This window comes from Meriones unguiculatus, chromosome 2 (genome assembly GCF_030254825.1).
Source record: "Meriones unguiculatus strain TT.TT164.6M chromosome 2, Bangor_MerUng_6.1, whole genome shotgun sequence".
Classification (NCBI taxonomy): domain Eukaryota; kingdom Metazoa; phylum Chordata; class Mammalia; order Rodentia; family Muridae; genus Meriones; species Meriones unguiculatus.
The window spans coordinates 82,073,376-82,094,267 of NC_083350.1; positions in this window are offsets into that span (position 1 = coordinate 82,073,376).

Sequence of the window (20,892 nt, forward strand, 5' to 3'; positions counted from 1 at the left end):
ATATCTCTTGCTTTCATCAAGTAGCCCTACCAGTGTGTCTTCAGTGATGTTTTCACTTATAGTAAGTAACACCAATGTATCTGTGCAAGAAACAGCACGTTTCTTTCTCGTTCATGATATGTCTCTTAGAAGCTGAATGTGGCTTTACGCTACAGAATATCTCAAGACGTTCTGCATCATCTGCTTCTCACATTGTCAGTCGTGGAGTAGTGCGAAAGAGCCCAGGAGCATCAGTGAAGCCTCTTCTGAGAAGCCTCTCACTCACAGTTCAGGGGCTTAGGGAAGTGCACAGCCAAGCCTCATCTCAAAAATACATATGCAGCAATAGACTGCACGGTACACTGTAAAAGTGGCCCAAAAGAAATGGGAAAAGTTCCAGCAGAAGGCATTGCAATAAGCATTCCTGCCATCTGTTACAGTAGTTTTCAGTTTACATGGTTGACATAAATCATGGACTACAGATAACAAGTTAGAAACTAGTAAATTTGGTTTTTCAGATGTTTTGTGTAGTTTGATGTTATAAATTCAGTCCAAATTTTTTTTGCTGCTGTTGTTCAGTGGCTTATGGAGACAAGGTCTTGCTAGCCATCTCAGACTGGAGGCGAACTGGGTATCCTCCTGGTTTAGTATCTGGAGTGCAGGAATCATAGAAGCATGGTCAATTCATAGTTTAGGCCACAATCTTGGTGCTAACAGTTCTGAGTTCTTTCTCAAAGCCATGCTACAGACAGCTCAGATTGCTTTTTAACTCATTTTTCATCAAGAACGAAATGTTTATTAGTGTACTCAGAGGCTGGAAATGATCTTTAATAGACTAAAGAAGTGACTTCTTAATTCCAGTCATGGTTATTAGAAATGAGTCACGTTTAGTTAAATTAAAGCTATTCAGTGTGAAAAACTTGGCAAAGGTATTTATGAGGCACACTTTGTCCTTGCCAATCCCAGCATTTTAATTTAAATGGTTTCTAGTTGCCGATATAACTAGAGGGAAAGAATTCTGCCTCTAGAATACGGGTTCTGCTGTGAGAGATAACTTACACAAATTGATAATTAGAGTTCCTCAAAGAACAGAGACGTTAAAGGTGTTATTACATAGAGTGTCATGTGCTTGTAATTAGTGTAACTACAGTATACCTGTGAGGCAGAATTTGATTGGATGACATTATTATTCACTGAACATAGGTTGATCCATGAGTTAGTGGGCAAATATACTTTGGATACTGTTGTATGAGACATTTTAGTGGTGTCGATTTATTTCTCAGAATTACATTTTAGGCTTTATGCGATTAAGGGGTTTTTATTTAATTTTGAGCACCTCCAATATATCATGTGTGGATTAAATAATATATTTTAGCTCGGTAAATTCAAACTTTAATGTATCCACTTTAAAAAGAAAATGAGGTTAAAGTTGAGATAATATTTACTATCTTCTTCTGGTACCCCTTTAAAAAAATCAGAGCAGACTAGTAATTAGCTGTCAATGCCTATTCAGGACAAATATAAAGAGAAGTTATCACATTTCTGTGAACAGTGTAAATGAGGATATAACATGGTTCGGAAAACCCAAACACCTGTGTGTTTTCACTATGACTCAGGAACTGGGTAACTTCTCTCCCCATATCTTTAATTTGTGGGTGGCAATAACACTTGCAATGTGACCTGACTTTCTGCTCTTTTATAAGTTATTAAAAAACAGTATGAATTTTTATGCATGAGAGTTGGTTTTAACATTTCCATAAATCTTTGGGGAAAGTTATGCTATTTTAGTCATTGAATCTAACTCAGGCTGTTTTTTACAACTTTTTAATACAATTTTCCATATCAAGATATTTAGAATTTTATACAAAATATGTATATTACAGCAATAATCCCATATAGATTCTTGAGTTTTACTTTGAGTTCAACAAGTTGTTTTAAACATCCATATACTTCCTTTAAAATAAAAATTCAATTCATATTGTACGCATCACTGCAATAGAGAAATGTCAGCTTTATTGATTTTCCTTAAAACATTGCCTAATAATTCACATAGTATTGAAAGAAAGCTAAGCATACTTTGAGATGGACTATGGATTTGCATATGTTTCTGAATCCCAAGATTCAGCAAGGAGAGCTGACCGTGTATTATTAGTGCTCTTAACTACTTACTCTGAGATAAATGATTTGAATGCCAGCTTTGCATGCACTTTGCTACATGGATAATTGTATTATTGCGTCCTTATTCTAATGCCTTACATAGAAAAGCTTTATTTAGTATTTGTGTCATATTGCTTCACTTGCAGTGAAAAACTTATATGTTGGCAGATGGGGATCTTATGTGTCTTTGGCTACTCAGGCTACCAAATACAAATGCGTTGGCTGGATAACTTAAACAACAGAAATTTATTTTTCACAGTTATAGAATATGGAAATTCCAAGATCAATGTGCTATAAAGGTAGGCTTTGTTCTTCTCTGGGTTTGTAGGCATCCAATATCTCATTGCGTGTTCATAGAAACGTCATCATTCTACATGAGTAGACAGAATAACTGCTTTCCCAAAGTTTCCTCTCCAAAGCCATCACAGTGTGGTTCAGAACTTTACTAATGCATCTGAGGAAAACACAAGCCTTTATTCTACAAAAGTTCAGTGCAACCACTATGTGCACTTTGATCTGACATGCTTAAAAAGAATCTTGTATATTACTGATAATGACAAACATGAAACTGTGTTTATAAGAAAACTGTCTTTGATTGATTTTAGATTTGACTAGGCAAATTATCATACTGCTGAACTGAAAAAGTCAATTTGTAATTCTTAGAAATTACAGATATTGTGAATAAATATGTGACAACATTTTACTTCTTGTTATTAAAGCAGGTAATAGTGTTTGGTTACAACTGAAATGAATTTCATAATTGAAAATGATTTAATATTCAATCTCAAAATGGTAATTTCTGAGCATCTTCCCTAGGGTCCTCCTTGTTTAGTTTCTTTAGGGGTATAGATTTTAGTATGTTTATCCTAGTACCCTAGGGAAGATGCTCAGTCCTCATTCAGAAGGACAAACACAATAGACATCAGAAGCAGGAGAAAACAGGTAACAGGACAGGAGCATGCCACCCACTGCCTCTGAAACACTCCACTGATCCAGGTATGGAAGTAGAGGTTAAGACTCATAGCCAAACTTTGAGCAGAATGAATGGAATTTTATAAAAGAAAGGGAGATAGAAAGACCTGGAAGATAACCAGGGACCATGTATGGATATAACCTAGAACCTCCACTCAGATGTGGCCTGTGGTAGCTCAGTAACCAATTGGCTTCCCAAAGTGAGGGGAACAGGGACTATTTCTAACAGGAACTCAAGGACTGGCTCTTTGGTCTCCCCACCCCCGAAGGGAGGAGCAGTCCTGTTAGGCCACAGAGGAGGGCTTTGCAGCCAGTCCTGAAGATACCTGATAAAACAGGATCAGATGAATGGGGAGGAGGTCCCCCCTATCAGTGGACTTGGAAAGGGGCACGGTGGAGATGAGGGAGGGAGGGAGGGACTGGGAGGGAATGAGGGATCGGGACATGGCTGGGATACAGAGTTAATAAAATGTAACTGATAAAAAAAAAAAGACACAAAAAAAAAAGAAAGAAAGACCTGGAAGGGACAGCACCTCCAAAAGGAGACCAACAGAGCCAAAACAAACAAACAAAAACAAAAACAAAATGGGTCCTAAAGAGACTGATACCCCAACCAAGGAACAGGTATGGAGAGGACCTAAAACCCTGGCTTACATATAACCCATAGACTCCGTCTCCAAGTGGGTTCCTTAGTAAGGAGAGTAGAGGCTGTCTCTGAAATGAACTCATTGACAGGCTCTCTGATCACCTCCCACTGGGGATGCAGCCTTGCCAGGCCACAGCAAAAGACAATGCAGCCAGTCCTTATGAGATCTGATAGGCTAGGGTCATATAGAAGGTGAGGAGTTCCTCCCCTCTTAGTGGACTAGGGGAGGCAAAAGGGGAGAAGAGGGAGGGAGAGTGGGATTGGGAGGAGAAGAAGGAGGGGGCTACAGCCAGGATACAAAGTAAAGAAATTTTAATATATAATGATAATTAATCAAATATTTTAAAAGAATGGTAATTTCTGACAAAAATATCCTGTGATTGTTGCAGCTAGAAAGCTGAAAGTCAAATTCATAGCTTGCATGAATGTGCAGATTTGTTTAGAAAATAAGCTTCAATTGTAAAGTTGTTTCAAAATTACCACATGGGCAATGAAAACACATCTGCTAAACAAAAGAGAAAGACCAAATCTGAGAAAGAAATTAACAAGGAAACATTAGTTTTAAAAGTTCTTTTATAATTAAACTGTGCTGCAAACGAAGTGGATCTTTTCCCAACCAATCAATTCACAGCATCCATAATCATCAACTAGCAGGCACTTACTGCAGTAAGAACCAGAAATAGATCTGCTTCCGGCAATTAAAGATAAAGCAGGAGAAGGGATGACTCAGAAGAAGTCAGGAGCCATGAGCACTACAATCTAACATCAGGTACCAAGAAGTCAGCACTAGAGTTGATAAAAAAAAAATATTGTCCGTTAATATAATGTTTGATGTGTCTTTTCCCAATATGTAGAATGAGATTTTGAAAAGAATTTCTTTGATTTTATGACATTAATGTTATTTCTTGCTAAAAAAAAAATGATCTCATTGGTAGTGATTCTTCATATATGTCTACAAAATGTAAAAAAAAAAAAAAGAAAGAAATCCCAACACTCACATATCAAGACCCCATTACACTCCTGAATTTTCATTTTCTTGAACAGTCTTATATTTCTTTGCATCTAATATTATTATCTGTCTAACCCACAGAAAATATAAGACCACAAGAAAAAATATTTATCTCTCTTATTCTCTCATATTACTGCAAAGAATACATGGAATACAGTTGGCACTTATTAAAAATTTATCACTAAGAAAAATAGTATAAAAATTTGTTTAAGATGTTTGCTGCATTAGAAAGAGAGACTTCTTTTCATCTCATGAGTCTCTAAAATCCATATCTCTTAGGTAGACCCTGATGGTAGATTATAGACAGAGAGATGCATGATGATAGATATATGATAAAAACACGATAGACAGAGGTAGATGATAGATTGATAGATAGTAGATAGATAGATAGATAGATAGATAGATAGATAGATAGAAACAAATGATTAAAATATCCTTATAAATAAGAAAATAAATTATATTTTCCCTATACAAGTTCATATTTTATTGATAGAATAAGTTTGTTTCTTATTTAGAAATCTGTATACCTGGCTGGTTATTATTTATTACTCTCTTCACACTGTGTATGAGAATTCAATTTTCTTTGCATGCTTGTAAGAGAAGCTTAGGACACTCATTTCCTAAGTACTTTTCTTTACTAATTTTAATTTTATCAACATTGTTTGCATCATTTACAATTTGAGACATAGAAGAAAGGGGGAACAGCAAAAGAGTTACCTTAATAGCATTATAAAATGTATCTCTATTTTTTATTTTTAATCAACATTTTAAAATTGAACATTTCTGAAAAATAATGAGTTTCTTGTCTTAGTAAGGTCCAAATTACGCCATGAGCAAAAGGGGGATTATTTTTAAAAACGTTAATTTGACCAATCAAATTACTTCCACACTCATAACCATGTGACTAAACTTTTATTATTCTTCGTGTAGAGTAATATTTTCAACAGCACCAGCAACATCCACTAGGTCAAGTCCCATCAGCAACAACGGAGGACTACTCACTGAACTCTCCCCTCTGTCTTCTTTCCATCTCTGGATTCTCCGTTTTTCTTGAAAGGCCAGGAATTCAATCACTATCTTCCATTTTTAAGATTTTTCTTAATCCTGCTTCATTATAAACCTCCTTGAATTTTGTGATCTTAGCTCAGGAATGATTTTCTTTGGAAATTTATTTTTCAAAATTCTCATTTAAGGGCAGGCAAATTGTTACAGTCCTGGGAAATATTTGTTTCTCTGCTTTTCTTTCTTTCTTTTCTTTTTTTTTTTTTTTTTTTTGTCTTCTTGAGTAATCATGAACTCACTCACCTTTTCTTTCACTAATCTTATCTTTCCAACTTTCACTGTCAGAAAAGGGCACTTTGGCTCAACTCTGTTTTATTCCCTCAAGAACAATTCCTGACACAGGAAATAAGAACACATTGATAGTTGCAGAATAAATGAAGGCAGATCATTATCAACCCATTAGACTTACTAGCAAGTGGACATCAACAAGTCTATGCATTGACCGTTCACCCAATGGAGCAATAATTACAACGTTTTACTTGTAACATTTTAATTATAACTTGTTTATGGCTATCCCTTATAAGTGCAACTATAAGTTCTTAAAAAATAATAAATGTAAAAGCTAAGTCAAACACAGAAAGGAGTCAACATCCGACTCTTTTGAACTCTTCTACGTGCCTGAAAATCCTCATGTTAGCATGTACATAGACATCTGTATTACTCAAGAAAATAATTTTATAATAACACATTAGTAATAATGAAATAAGTAAAGGTGGAAACACTGGCAAATGTGAAAACAACTCTGAAGCAGACATTTCTGGTTTCTTTGGGAGCTCAGTTGTGTCATATGAATATGGTTTTTGTTTTGGTCCCCAGTTTGGGATAAGTGAATGCTCCCCCCCCACACACACACACACAGAAAATAGTCCCTGAGGAAAACAACTCCATGAAAAGGCACATGATGTTTTTGAGAGGCATGGTTTTTGTGAGCTGGAAAACATCCTCATATAGACTCTGAAAAGGGATAAATAGAAGCCCACAGACAGTGAGACAAGGCATTTTGCATCTCTACACTTTGAAAGGGATCTGATCACTTTGCTGGTTTTCTCAGAAAGAAAGACTCCAGGGAACTTTTAATGTTGCTTTGGCAGAGTCTTTTTGTTTCGGTGCCCTTTGGGTGGAGTCTAGCTGCTTTTGCTGAGTGGTATCACCTCTGTTACTGTTGCTGGCTGTTTGCTGCTGCTGACGTAGCTTGCTGCTTTGCTGTTTGACTGGATTGCCGGTATCCTGAAACTGAAGAGTGGTATATTCCCCAAAGAAGCCAACAACCCTGATCAGCAGGAAGTAAGTTAAAAAGGTCTACAGTCCTTTCCCTACTTATCTCCTACCTAAGGTCAGGGGAACTGGAAAGGGGGTAGAGGCATTTAAGAACCTTAAATAAAGTAGGTGTTTGAAAAGTATAAGCCTACAGAACTCATTAAGACTATAATGGTCATTTCTAGAAAATATTTTTAATGCATTTATTTATTTTACATCCTGATAGCATCCTCCCCCTTCTCGCCTCCCAGTGCCCCCTTCACACACCCAACTCTCCATACTCCCTCTCCTTGTCCTCAGTAAAAAGAGAGGTCCCCCGTGGGTACTAACCCACCCTGGAATATTAAGTCACTGCAGAACTAGGTGCATTCTCTTCCACTGAAGCCAGACAAGGCTTCAGTTAGAGAAATGGGATTCGAAGTGAGGTGGCAGAGTCAGAGACGGACCCCACTTCAGTTTCTGGACATGCACATGAAAATCAAGCTGTACATCTGCTCACATGTGCAGGGTCCTAGGACCAGTATTTGGTGGTTCAGTCTCTGTGAGCCCCCATGAGCCTAGGTTAGTTATTCTGAGGTCTTTATGTGGTGTCCTTGACCCCTCCTGCTCTGTCAATCATTTACCCACTCCCCAAGCTCTGTCTAATGTTTGGGTGAGGGTCTTTACATGTGTTTCCATCAGCTTCTGGGTGAAGACTCTCAGAGGAGTTATGCTAGGCTCCTGTCTAAAAGCATAGCAGAGTAACATTAATACTGTCAAGTATTAGTTCTCTCACACGGGATGGGTCTCAAATAGTACAATTCTTTGGTTGGCCATTCCCTCAGACTTTGCTCCATCCTTGTACCTGTTAGAGCCTGCTGTTAGGGTCAAAATCTGGCATTACCAGATAGCAGCTGAGCTCGTTGCTAAAACGAGGAACTCCCTCAGCTGGGTTCCCTTTCTACCTGATCTGGGGAAACTCCCGATCCTCTAAAGAGTGGCAAACAGACCTCAAGGGGATTACAAGCTTACCTTTTTTTCCAATAAGAAACCTGGAAATGCCCTCCTCCATGCTAAGGAGATGTCTTGGTACCTTAGCTTTCAACCAATGACTTATTACAGTACCTGGAGATCTTCCCCTATGGCACCTCCACCCACTGTCTATAGGATAATAAAGTACCGAGCTGCCCCCCCCTTCTTATGCTAAGACTGTGCTGCTGCGTATAAATGAAACATCCCTGGCACTTCTACCCCACCGAATCAAACATATTCACCCCCGAAACTCCTCCCACTGCCCAAGGTTTATAATTTCCTGATTCGTGAACTCTCACTCCACTCCACTTCATATCCTCCGCTGCTGGGAATCTCAGCTTGGGTGAACCGTGAAGACTTCCTAGGGCCTCCCTTATCCCAGGTGGCTGCATCAGGAACAGTCAACAAATGTGAGAATGGAGCCTGTCCAACAGTGAGCCCATATGGCAGTAGCACCCTTGGTGGCAGCATTGTCAAGGTAGGAGCTTGCATCCTAAGCAAGCCTGGCTAGGCAGGTAAAATTGAAGTTTCAGTGACAAAGCGACTGCCAAATTTGCCTAAGCCAAGTCGAAATCACTTGGCCTGGCTCGGTTGGAGGTCCAAGCTCCCTGCTGCAACCTGGCCTGGGGCTGGCAGCTTAGCTGAAGAGCTGTAACCTTCCATTGCTAGGCGCTGGTGCTACTACATTAAAAGAGCTGTGATACTTGCTGCAAAGAAAATCCCTTTCTCCCACAGTCCTGGCTGGACCTTAGATCTTGCTACAAGGAAGTCTCCTTCTGTGTCCTAGCCTTCTGGGAGACGCAGAACAACAGTCCCTGAACATCTTGTAAGATGGACAAATTTTCAGTAAATGGTTTTGTGGGTGAGTTGGTGTTCTTATCCCTCCACTAGAAGTCCTGCCTCCATACAGGAGGTGGCCACTTCAGGCTCCATATCCACGCTGCTAGGAGTCTCAGGTTGGGTGACCCACAGAGATTTCCTCAGGGCTCCCTTATCCCAGGTCTCCGGTGTATCCCAGAGACGCCCCAGGATGTCTGTTTCACCAACCGTACATCTGACAGATGGCTAATATCCAAACTATATAAAGAACTCAAGAAATGGGAGGGAGGGATAGGATTGGGAAAGATGAGGGAGGGAGCTACAGCTGGGATACAAAGTAAATAAACTGTAATTACTATAAAAAATTAAAATTAAAAAAATATTTTAAAAGAACTCAAGAAATTAAACACCAACAAACCAAACACCCCAATTAAAAAATGGGGAACAGGAGGAGGGGCAAGATGGCGGTGCTGGGAGGACTCTCTTTCTGAGCAGCAACACAGAAAAATCGGCACAGTGACCAGCAATCAGAACTCTCGGACATAAAACACAAGTGATTGTGTTTCCCAGGTGAGAGGATACCCCATGGTGGGGGATTCAATCAGCTTTAACTCACCCGGCTAAACCGCAGAAGAGATCCTGGTTCCGCCAGGTGCTTGGTCGCCAGCCCAGAGCCACACGCCAGCATGATCTGGTCACTGTCCCAGACTGCAGCCGACACCCCAGACAGTGACACACAGCTTCCAGTCCAGAGTGAGGAACCCAGCCTTCAGACCAGAGTGGAGCCCTCAGTTACCAGCCTCCAGACCAGAGCATCGCCCCCAGGCGCCAACTCAACCTAGGTACACATTCTCCAGGCCCAGAGCAGAGCACTCAGCCTCTGGCCCAGAGACTTGCTGGGTGCTCCTCTCACTTTCCCCGGCAGAACTGTGTGCCCCAGGATAACAGACTGAGCTTCCCTGTTGGGAGAAAACCCCATAGCTAGGGAGTCAGCAGGTTCTTCAAGAGGACTGTACTTGGAAAACTGTAACAACAGCAGCAGCTCACTAAATTTATAACGAGAAATCCAGCAGTAGGGCAGCTGTCTTGAGGACTTCTATGGGTAAGAGGAGAGCCTCTTCTGCCTAACAAAGACCACAGATACTACTCAGGTCTATACACCTGAGGTGAGCAGTGGCAATTCCTGAGAAACACTGGCCATACAGTGACCATACATCTGGCCAAGGGGATTCTCCCTGCCTCAGGACTCCAGGAAGCACAGAAACTAACAGCCAACATCTAAAACAGACCAATGGGTAGAGGTCAGTGTAAAAGCTCAACCAACAAAAGATAGAGCAATATAGCATCTCGAGAACCCAGCCATCCAGGAGCTAGCAGCCCTGGACAACAGAGCATAATAGAAAAGCAAAAATATGACCTTACATCTATACTGATGAAGAGGATAATAGATGAAACAAATAAAATACAAAAAGAATAAGAGGAAGATAAAACCAAACATATTATGGCTATCCGTAAAGAAATGGAGAAAGTTAAAGACAAGGAGATTATGGCCATCCATGAAAAAATATGGGAAGATGCAGCCAAACAGTTTGTGGCTTTCAGAGAAGAAATAGTTAAATCACTGAAAGAAGTAAAAGAAACAGAGTTGAAGGAACTAAAAGAAAAACAGGAAAATACAATCAGACAGGTAAAGGAAATAAACAAAACAACTCAAGATCTGAAGATAGAATTGGAAAAATTAAAGAAAACACAAAGGTAGGAAATCATGGAGAGGAAGAATTTAGGGAAGAAAACAGGAACTACAGAGATAACCAACAGACTACAAGAGATGGAAGAAAGAATCTCAGGTGTAGAAGATACAATGGAAGAAACTGATGTATCTGTCAAAGAAAATGTTAAATCCAAAAAATTCCTGACACAGACCATCCAAGAAATCCAAGACAATATGAAAAGACAAAACCTAAGAATAGTAGGTATAGAGGAAAAAGAAGACTCCCTTCTCCAAGGCCCAGAAAATATTTTCAACAAAATCATTGAAGAAAATTTCCCCAAGTTAAAGGACTGGCCAATAAGAATACATGAGGCCTACAGAACACCCAACAAATTTGACCAGAAAAGAAAATCCTCCCTCCCGCCACATAATAATCAAAACAGTAAGTATACAGAACAAAGAAAAAATACTGAAAGCTGCAAGGAAAAAAGGCCAAGTAACATATAATGGCAAACCCATTAGAATCATGCCTGACTTTTCAACAGAGACTATGAAAGCTAGAAGGGCCTGGACAGATATCATGCAGACCCTAAGAGAACACAGATGTCAGCCCAGGATACTATACCCTGCAAAACTCTCAGTCCTCATAGATGGAGAAAACAAGATGTTCAATGACAAAAACAAATTTCAACAATACCTACACAAAAATCCAGCATTACAGAAGACACTGGAAGGGAAAATACAACCCAAGAAAATTAGCTTCTGTCAAGAAAACACAGGAAATAATTAACCTTACTACAGTAAGACAAAAAGCAACCAAGCACACAACCTTATGACCACAGCCAATATCAAAATCAAAGGATCTAACAGCCACTGGTCATTAATCTCTCTCAATATCAATGGACTTAATTCTCCAATAAAAAGACATAGATTAACAAAATGGATACATAAACAAAACCCAGCAATCTGTTGCATACAAGAAATACATCTAAGGCACAAAGATAGACATTACCGGAGGGTAAAAGGTTGGAAGACGACTTTCTAAGCAAATGGACTCAAGAAACAAGCAGGAGTAGAAATTCTAATATCTGATAAAATAGACTTTTAACCAAAATTAATAAAAAGAGATGGGGAAGGACACTACATACTCATCAAGGGAAAATTCCACCAGGAAGACATCACAATCCTGAACATCTATGCCCCAAATACAAGAGCACCCACATTTGTAAAAGTAAGATTGATAAAATTTAAACCACATATAGATCCCCACACATTAATAGTGGGAGACTTCAACACCCCACTCTCAACAAAGGACAGGTCAACAAAACAGAAATTAAACAAAGAAACAATAACTCTGACAGAGGTCATGAATCAAATGGACCTCACAGACATTTACAGAACTTTACACCCAAACACAAAAGAATTTACCTTCTTCTCAGCACCTCATGGAACCTTCTCCAAAATAGACCATATAGTTGGTCACAAAGTAAGTTTCAACAGATACAAGAAGATTGAAATAATCCCTTGTGTCTTGTCTGATCACCATGGAATAAAGCTGGACCTCAACAACAACAGAAATAGCAAAAAGCCTACACATACATGGAAACTGAAAAACTTGTTACTAAATGACAGCTGGGTCAGAGAAGAAATAAAGAAAGAAATTAAAGTCTTCCTAGAACTCAATGAAAATGAAGACACAACATACCCAAACTTGTGGGACACAATGAAAGCAGTGCTAAGAGGAAAGTTCATAGCACTAAGTGCCTTCAAGAAGAAATTCGAGACGGCGCATTCAAGCAACTTAATGGCCCACTTAAAAACCCTAGAAAAAGAAGAAGACACACCAAAAAGGAGTAGAGAGCTGGAAACAATCAAACTCAGTGCTGAAATCAATCAATTAGAAACAAATAAAACAATTCAAAGAATCAATGAAACCAAGAGCTGGTTCTTTGAGAAAATCAACAAGATCAACAAACCCTTAGCCAAGCTAACTAAAAGGCAGAGAGACACCACCCAAATCAACAAAATCAGAAATGAAAAGGGGGACATAACTATAGACAGTGAGGAAATCCAAGCAATCATTTAGGACTTACTTCAAAAGTCTATATGCCACAAAATTTGAAAATCTAAATGAAATGGACCATTTTCTTGATCGATTTGACTTACCAAACCTGAATCAGGACCAGGTAAATCAATTAAATAGTCCTATATCCCCCAAAGAAATAGAAGTGGTCATCAAAAGTCTCCTATCCAAAAAAAGCCCAGGACCAGAGGGCTTCAGCGCAGAATTCTACCAGACCTTCAAAGAAGAGCTAACTCCAATTCTCTTCAAACTCTTCCACAAAATAGAAACAGAAGGAACATTACCAAACTCATTCTATGAAGCCACAGTCACCTTGGTACCTAAACCTCACAAAGACTCAAGAAAGAGAATTTCCGGCCAATCTCCCTTATGAACATTGATGCAAAAATACTTAACAAAATACTTGCAAACCGAATCCAAAAACACATCAAAGATATTATCCACTATGACCAAGTAGGCTGCATCCCAGGTATGCAGGGGTGGTTCAATATATGGAAATCCATCAATGTGATCCACCATATTAACAAACTGAAAGAAAAAAAAAAAACACGATAATCTCCCTAGATGCTAAAAAAAGCATTTGTCAAAATCCAACATCCATTCAAGTTTAAAGTATTGGAGAGATCAGGGATACAAGGCACATATCTAAACATAGTAAAGACGATATACAGCAAGCCTATAGCCAACATCAAACTGAACGGAGAGAAACTTAATGCAATCCCACTAAAATCAGAGATAAGTCAAGGCAGCCCACTCTCTCCATATCTCTTCAACATAGTGCTGGAAGTCATTCCCAGTTGAAGGAGATCAAGGGGATACAGATTGGAAAGGAAGAAGTCAAATTATCACTATTTGCAGATGATATGATAGTATACATGAGTGACCCCAAAAATTCTACCAGGGAACTCCTACAGCTGATAAACACCTTCAGCAAAGTGGCCGGATACAAAATTAACACAAAAAAATCAGTAGCACTCCTGTATACAAAGGACAAAAAAGCTGAGAAAGAAATTAGAGAAATAACACCCTTCATAATAGCCACAAAGGACATAAAGTACCTTGGTGTAACCCTAACCAAGTAAGTCAAATACTTGTATGAAAAAAATTTCAAGTCTCTGAAGAAAGAATTAGAAGAAGATATCAGAAGATGGAAAGATCTCCCATGCTCATGGCTTGGCAGGATTAACATAGTAAAAATGGCCATCTTACCAAAAGCAATCTACAGATTCAATGCAATTCCCATCAAATTGTCAACACAATTCTTTACAGACCTGGAAAGAAAAATTCTCAAGTTCGTATGGAATAACAAGAAACCCAGAATTGCTAAAACAATCCTCTACAATAAAAGATCTTCTGGAGGTATCACCATCCCTGATCTCAAGCTGTACTATAGAGCAACAGTTATAAAAACTGCATGGTACTGGCATAGAAACAGAATGGTGGATCAATGGAACCGAACAGAAGACCCAGAAATAAACCCACGCATTTATGGACACCTGATTTTTGACAAAGATGCCAAAACCATACAATGGAAAAAAGATAGCATCTTCAACAAATGGTGCTGGTCCAACTGGATGTCTACATGCAGAAAAATGAAAATAGATCCATACTTATCACCCTTCACAAAACTGAAGTCCAAGTGGATCAAAGACCTCAGCATAAAACCAGACACATTAAATCGGCTAGAAAAAAAAAGTGGGGAATACCCTAGAACTCATTGGTACAGGAGAAAACTTCCTGAACAGAACACCGACAGCACAGGCTCTAAGAGCAACAATCAATAAATGGGACCTCATGAAACTGAAAAGTTTCTATAAAGCAAAGGACACCGTCATCAAAACAAAGCGACTGCCTACAGATTGGGAAAGAATCTTCACCAACCCTTTATCTGACAGAGGACTCATATCCAGTATATATAAAGAACTAAAGAAGATGAAAAGCAGCAAACCAAGTAATCCACTTAAAAAATGGGGAACTAAACAGAGAATTCTCTGTAGAGGAATATCGAATGGCAGAGAAGCACTCAAAGAAATGCTCAACGTCATTAGCCATTAGGGAAATGCAAATCAAAACAACCCTGAGATTTCACCTTACACCCATCACAATGGCCAAGATCAAAAACTCAAGTGACAACACATGCTGGAGAGGTTGTGGAGAAAGGGGAACCCTCCTCCACTGCTGGTGGGAATGTAAACTTGTACAACCACTCTGGAAATCAATCTGGCACTTTCTCAGACAACTAGGAATAGTGCTTCCTCAAGATCCAGCCATACCATTCCTAAGTATATATCTAAAACAGGCCCAAGTACACAAAAAGGACATTTTCTCAACCATGTTTGTAGCAGCTTTATTTGTAATAGCCAGAAGCTGGAAACAGCCCAGATGCCCCTCAACTGAAGAATGGGTGCAGAAACTATGGTACATCTATACAATGGAGTATTACTCATCAATGAAAATTAAGGAAATCATGAAATTTGCAAGTAAATAGTGGGACCTTGAAAGGATCATTCTGAGTGAGTTGTCCCAGAAGCAAAAAGACACACGGTATATACTCAATCATATAAACATACAACATCAACCCACTAAAATCTATACATCTAAACAAACTAAGCAAAACAGAGGACCCTAACTAAAATGTTCAATCCCCACCCTGAAAGGCAAAGAGGATGGACATCAGAAGATAAAGAACACAGGAAACAACCTAGGAACCTGCTACTGAGGGCCTCTGAAAGCCAGAAGAAGAAAACAGGAAACAACCTCGGAACCTGCCACAGAGGGCCTCTGAAAGCCTCTGCCGTGCAGACTGTCAAAGCAGATGCTAATCCTGATGGCCAACTGTAGGGCAGAGTGAATGGAATTTTATGTAAGTGGGAAATAGTAAGAGCTGGAGAGGACAGGAACTCCACAAGGAGAGCAACAGAGCAAGAAAATTCGAACACAGGGAACTTCCCAGAGACTCATACTCCAACCAAGGACTATTCATGGAGATAATCTAGAACCCTGACAATGCAGCCACTTTTGATGAGAACTGATAGACTAAGATCAGAAAGAAGGAGAGGAGGACCTCCTCAATCAGTGGACTTGTGGAGGAGCATGCATGCAGAAAGGGGGGGAGGGTGGGACCGGGAGGGGAAGAGGGAGCGGCTTATGGGGGGATACAAAATGAATAAGGTGTAATTAATAAAAGTTAAACAAATTTTTTAAAAAAAATCTCAAAAAAAAAGAGAAAGGTGAGGCGAGAAAACATGTTAATAAATACTTCACCACCTGCTAAAAAAAGGGGGGGGGAACAGAGTTAAACAGAAAATTCTCAAAAGAGGAATGTCTGAAATGTTCAACATCCTTAGTCATCAGGAAAATGCAAATTAAAATGACTTTGAGAGTCATTTAAAACCCACCAGAATGGCTAAGATCAAAAACAGCACTTGCTGACGAGGATGTGGGTGACCCTTCATTGCTGCTGGGAGTACAAGCTAGCACGATCACTATGAAAATCAGTCTGGAGGTTTCTCAGGAAATTAGGAATAGATCTACTCAAGACCCAGCTATACTACTCCTGGGCACATACCCAAAAGATGTGCCCATACCACAAGGACACTTGCTAAACTATGTTCATAGCAGCTTTATTTGTTACAGCCAGAAAATGGAAACAACCTAGATATCCCTCAACCAAAGAATGAATAAAGAAAATGTGGCATATTCACATAATGGAATACTCAGCTAATAAAAAGAAAGACATTTTACAATTTGTAGGCAAATGGATGGAACTAGAAAAATATCATCCTGAGTGAGGTAACACAGAACCAGAAAGAAAGAGATGGTTTATACTCACTTATAAGTGGATATCAGCCATAAAGTGCAGGATAACCACGTTATAATCTACAGACCCAAAATGCTAAGTAAGGAGGGGCAAGGGGAATATTTGACTCTCACTCAGAAGGAGAAATAAAATAAGCATTGGAAGTGGATTGAGGGAGTGAACTGGATGGGAGAAGGGATGGGAAGGGGAGAAGCAATGGGGCTCAGAAGTAGGGAGAAACGGGGAGAGACAACTGGGTTAGAAAAGAATTGCTATTCCATAAGGAAATGCCCTGGTGATGTGAAAAGTTTTACGCTTCATGACACAGAAGTTATAAGGAATCAATCAGTACCCAAAGTCTAATCGCATCAGCTCTCCAATGCAAGGGATGCCACCAGATGATGAATGAAGCATCTGTTCAGAAACAGAAATTTAAAAAAAACATAAAGGAAGAGGAAGCAAAGAGTTCAGACATTAATATAGGTCTGTCTCTCCCTTGAAATTTCTAAGAATGCTTTTAAATATAAAAGTTTTCACACCTAACTTTTATTATACTTTTATGTAAAATTGGACCTAGAAAAAAGTAAAATCATCAAAACTTATTCAAACAAATAGAGATATACATTTAAAGTGACTGGACATGGACTCATAAAGTGACTAGATATGGACTCAGGATTTTTTTTTCACTTTTTAAAAAAAATATATATATATATATTAACTTTTTATTTTATTTTTATTAATGACAGTTTATTCACTTTGTATCCCAGCTGTAGCCTCATCTTCTCTCCCCTCCCAATCCCCCCTCCCTCAATCAACTCCTTCCATGTCCCTCCCCAAGTTCACTGATAGGGGAGGTCCTACTCCCCTTCCTTCTGACCCTTGACTATCAGGTCTCCTCAGGGCTGGCTGCTTTGTTTTCCTCTGTGGCCTAGTATGGCTATTCCCTGCTTAGGGGGAGATGATCAAAGAGCTAGCCACTGAGTTATGTCAGAGACAGTTCCTGTTCTCATTACTAGGGAACCCACTTGGACAAAATTGCCAGGGGCTACATCTGTACAGGGGTTCTAGGGGTTCTAGGTTATCTCCATGCATGGCCCTTGGTTGGAGTAGGAGGCTCAGAAAAGATCCCTGTGCCCAGAATTTTTTGATCTGCTGCTCTCCTTGTGGAGCTCCTATCCCCACCAAGTCTTACTATTTCCCACTTCTTTTCTAAGATTCCCTGCACTCTGCCCAAAGTTTGGCTATGAGTCTCAGCATCTCCTTTGATTCCTTGCTGGGTAAAGTCTTTCAACAGCCCTCTGTGGTAGGCTCCTGTTCTGTTGCCTGTTTTCACCCTCTTCCGATGTCCACCAACTTTGCTTTTCTGCATGAGGATTGATCATCTTTCCCAGGGTCCTCCTCCTTGTTAGCTTCTTCAGGTGTACAGATTTAAGTGTTTTTATCCTATATTATCTGTCTAATATCCACATATAAATGAGCATATACAATAGAGATATAATTTTATATCTTTATAATTCTGGGATAACTCACTCAGGATGATCTTTTATAGTTCCCATGATTTGCCTGCAAATTTCATGATTTCCTTGTTTTTTAACTGCAGAGTAGTATTCCATTGTGTAAATGTACCGCAATTTCAGTATCCATTCCTCAGTTGAGGGGCATCTGGGCTGTTTCCAGCTTCTTCCTATTACAAATAAAGCTGTTTCAAACATGGTTGAGCAAATATCTTTGTTGTATACTTGAGCATATTTTGGATATATGCCTAGGAGTGGTATAAAAAAACGGAAAAAGTTTCCTCTTTCTCCACATCTTTGCCAGCATGGGTTGTCATTTGAGTTTTTGATTTTAGCTATTCTGATGGGTATAAGGTGAAATCTCAGAGTCATTTTGATTTGCATTTCCCTGATGGCCAGGGATGTTGAGCATTTCTTTAAGTCTTTCTCTACCATTCGATATTTCTCTACAGAGAATTCTCTGTTTAGCTCTTTGCCCCATTTTTAAATTGGATTACTTGATTTTTTTTTTTTTTTTTTTTTTTTTTTTTTTTTTTTTTTTTTTTTTTTTTTGCTGTTTAGCTTCCTGAGTTCTTTATATATTCTGGATATTGGCCCTCTGTCAGTTATAGGCTTGGTGAAGATCCTTTTCCAGGATCTGTAGGCTATCATTTTGTTCTGATGACAGTGTCCTTTGCTTTACAGAAGCTTTTCAGTTTTATTAGGTCCCATTTATTGATTGTTGCTCTTAGAGCCTGTGCTATTGGTGTTCTGTTCAGGAAGGAGTCTCCTGTGCCAATGAGGTCAAGGCTCTTCCCCACTTTTTCTTCTAAGAGGTATAGTGTGTCTGTTTTTATGTTGAGGTCTTTGATCCACTTGGACTTTGGTTTTGTGCAAGGTGATAAATATGGATCTATTTGTATTTTTCTACATGTAGACATCCAGTTGGACCAGCACCATTTGTTGAAGATGCTATCTTTTTTCCATTGTATGGTTTTGGCATCTTTGTCAAAAATCAGGTGTCCATAAGTGTGTGGGTTTATTTCTGGGTCTTTTATTTGATTCAATTGACCCACCATTCTATTTCTATGCCAATACCATGCACTTTTTATTACTTTTGCTCTGTAGTACAGCTTTAGATCAGGGATGAGATGCCTCCAGACTATCTGTTGTTGTACAGGATTGTTTTAACAATTCTGGGGTTTTTTTTTATTCCATATCAAGTTGAGAATTTTTCTTTCCAGGTCTGTAAAGAATTGTGTTAGTATTTTGATGGGAATTGCATTAAATCTGTAGACTGCTTTTGGAAGGATGGCCATTTTCTCTCTTAATCTTATCAGTCGATGAGCATGGAAGATCTTTCTTCAGAGACTTGAAGTTTTTTTTCAAACAGGTCTTTCACTTGCTTGGTTAGGGTCACACCAAGTTACTTCTGTTATTAGTGGCTATTGTAAAAGTGTTGTTTCCCTAATATCTCTCTCAGCCCTTTTATAGGCTATCCAAATTGGCAAAATCAGAAATGTAAAGGGGGGGCATAATGAGAGAAACTGAAGAAGTCCAAACAATGATTAGGTACTATAAAAGCCTATAATTTATACAGGAGGGCTACTGATTTTTTTGAGTTACTTTTTATCCAGCTACTTTGTTGAAGGTGTTAATCAGAGAAGGAGTTCTCTGGTTGAATTTTTGGGGTCGCTCATGTAAACTATCATATCATCTGCAAATAGTAATGCTTTGATTTCTTCCTGTCCAATTTGTATCTACTTGATCTCCTTTAATTGTCTTATTGCCCTAGCTAGGACTTCAAGTACTATGGTGAAGAGATATGGAGAGTGTGAGCAGCCTTGCCTTGCCCCTGATTTCATTGGGATTGATTAAAGTTTCTCTCCATTTAGATTGGTATTGGCTTGCTGTATATTGACTTTACTATGTTTAGGTTGTGCCTTGTATCCCTGCTCTCTCCAAAACTTTAAACATAAATGGGTGTTGGATTTTTGTCAAATGCTTTTTTGATTCTAAGGAAATGATCATATGGTTTTTTCCTTCAGTTTTTTAATGTGGTGGATTACATTGATCTGTTTCCATATATTGAACCACCCCTGCATTCCTGGGAAGAAGCTTACTTGGTCATGGTGGATGATATCTTTTATGTGTTCTTGGATTCAGTTTGCAAGTATTTTATTGAGCATCTTTGCATCAATGTTTATAAGAGAGATAGCTCTGAAGTTCTCCTTTGTTGTTGGGTCTTTGTGTGGTGTAGGTATCAAGGTGAGTGCGGCTTCATAGAATGAGTTTGGTAATGTTCCTTCTGTTTCTATTTTGTGGAAAAGTTTGAAGAGAATTTGAGTTAGGTCTTCTTTGAAGGTCTTGTAGAATTCTTTGCTGAAACCATCAGGCCGTGGGCTGCATTTTTTTTCTTTTTTTTTGGCAGGGAGACTTTTGGTGACTGCTTCTATTTACTTGGGAGGATATAGGACTATTTAATCTATTTACCTGATCTGGATTTAATTTTGGTAAATGGAATCTATCAGGAAAATTGTCCATTTCATTTGGATATTCAAATTTTGCAGCTTATAGGCTTTTATAGTACCTAATCTTTGTTTGGACTTCTTCAGTTTCTCTCATTATGCCCCCCCCCTTTACATTTCTGATTTTGCCAATTTGGATAGTTTCTCTCTGTCTTCTAGTTAGTTTGGCTATGAGTTTGTCTGTCTTGTTGATTTTCTTAAAGAACCAGTTCTTTGTCTCATTGATTCTTTGAATTGTTTTCTTTGTTTCTAATTCATTGGTTTCACCTATGAGTTGATTATTTCCAATCATCCACTTCTCTTGGGTGTGTCTTTTTCTTTTCTTTTTTTTTCCTAGGACTTTTAGATTTGTCCTTAAATTGCTTC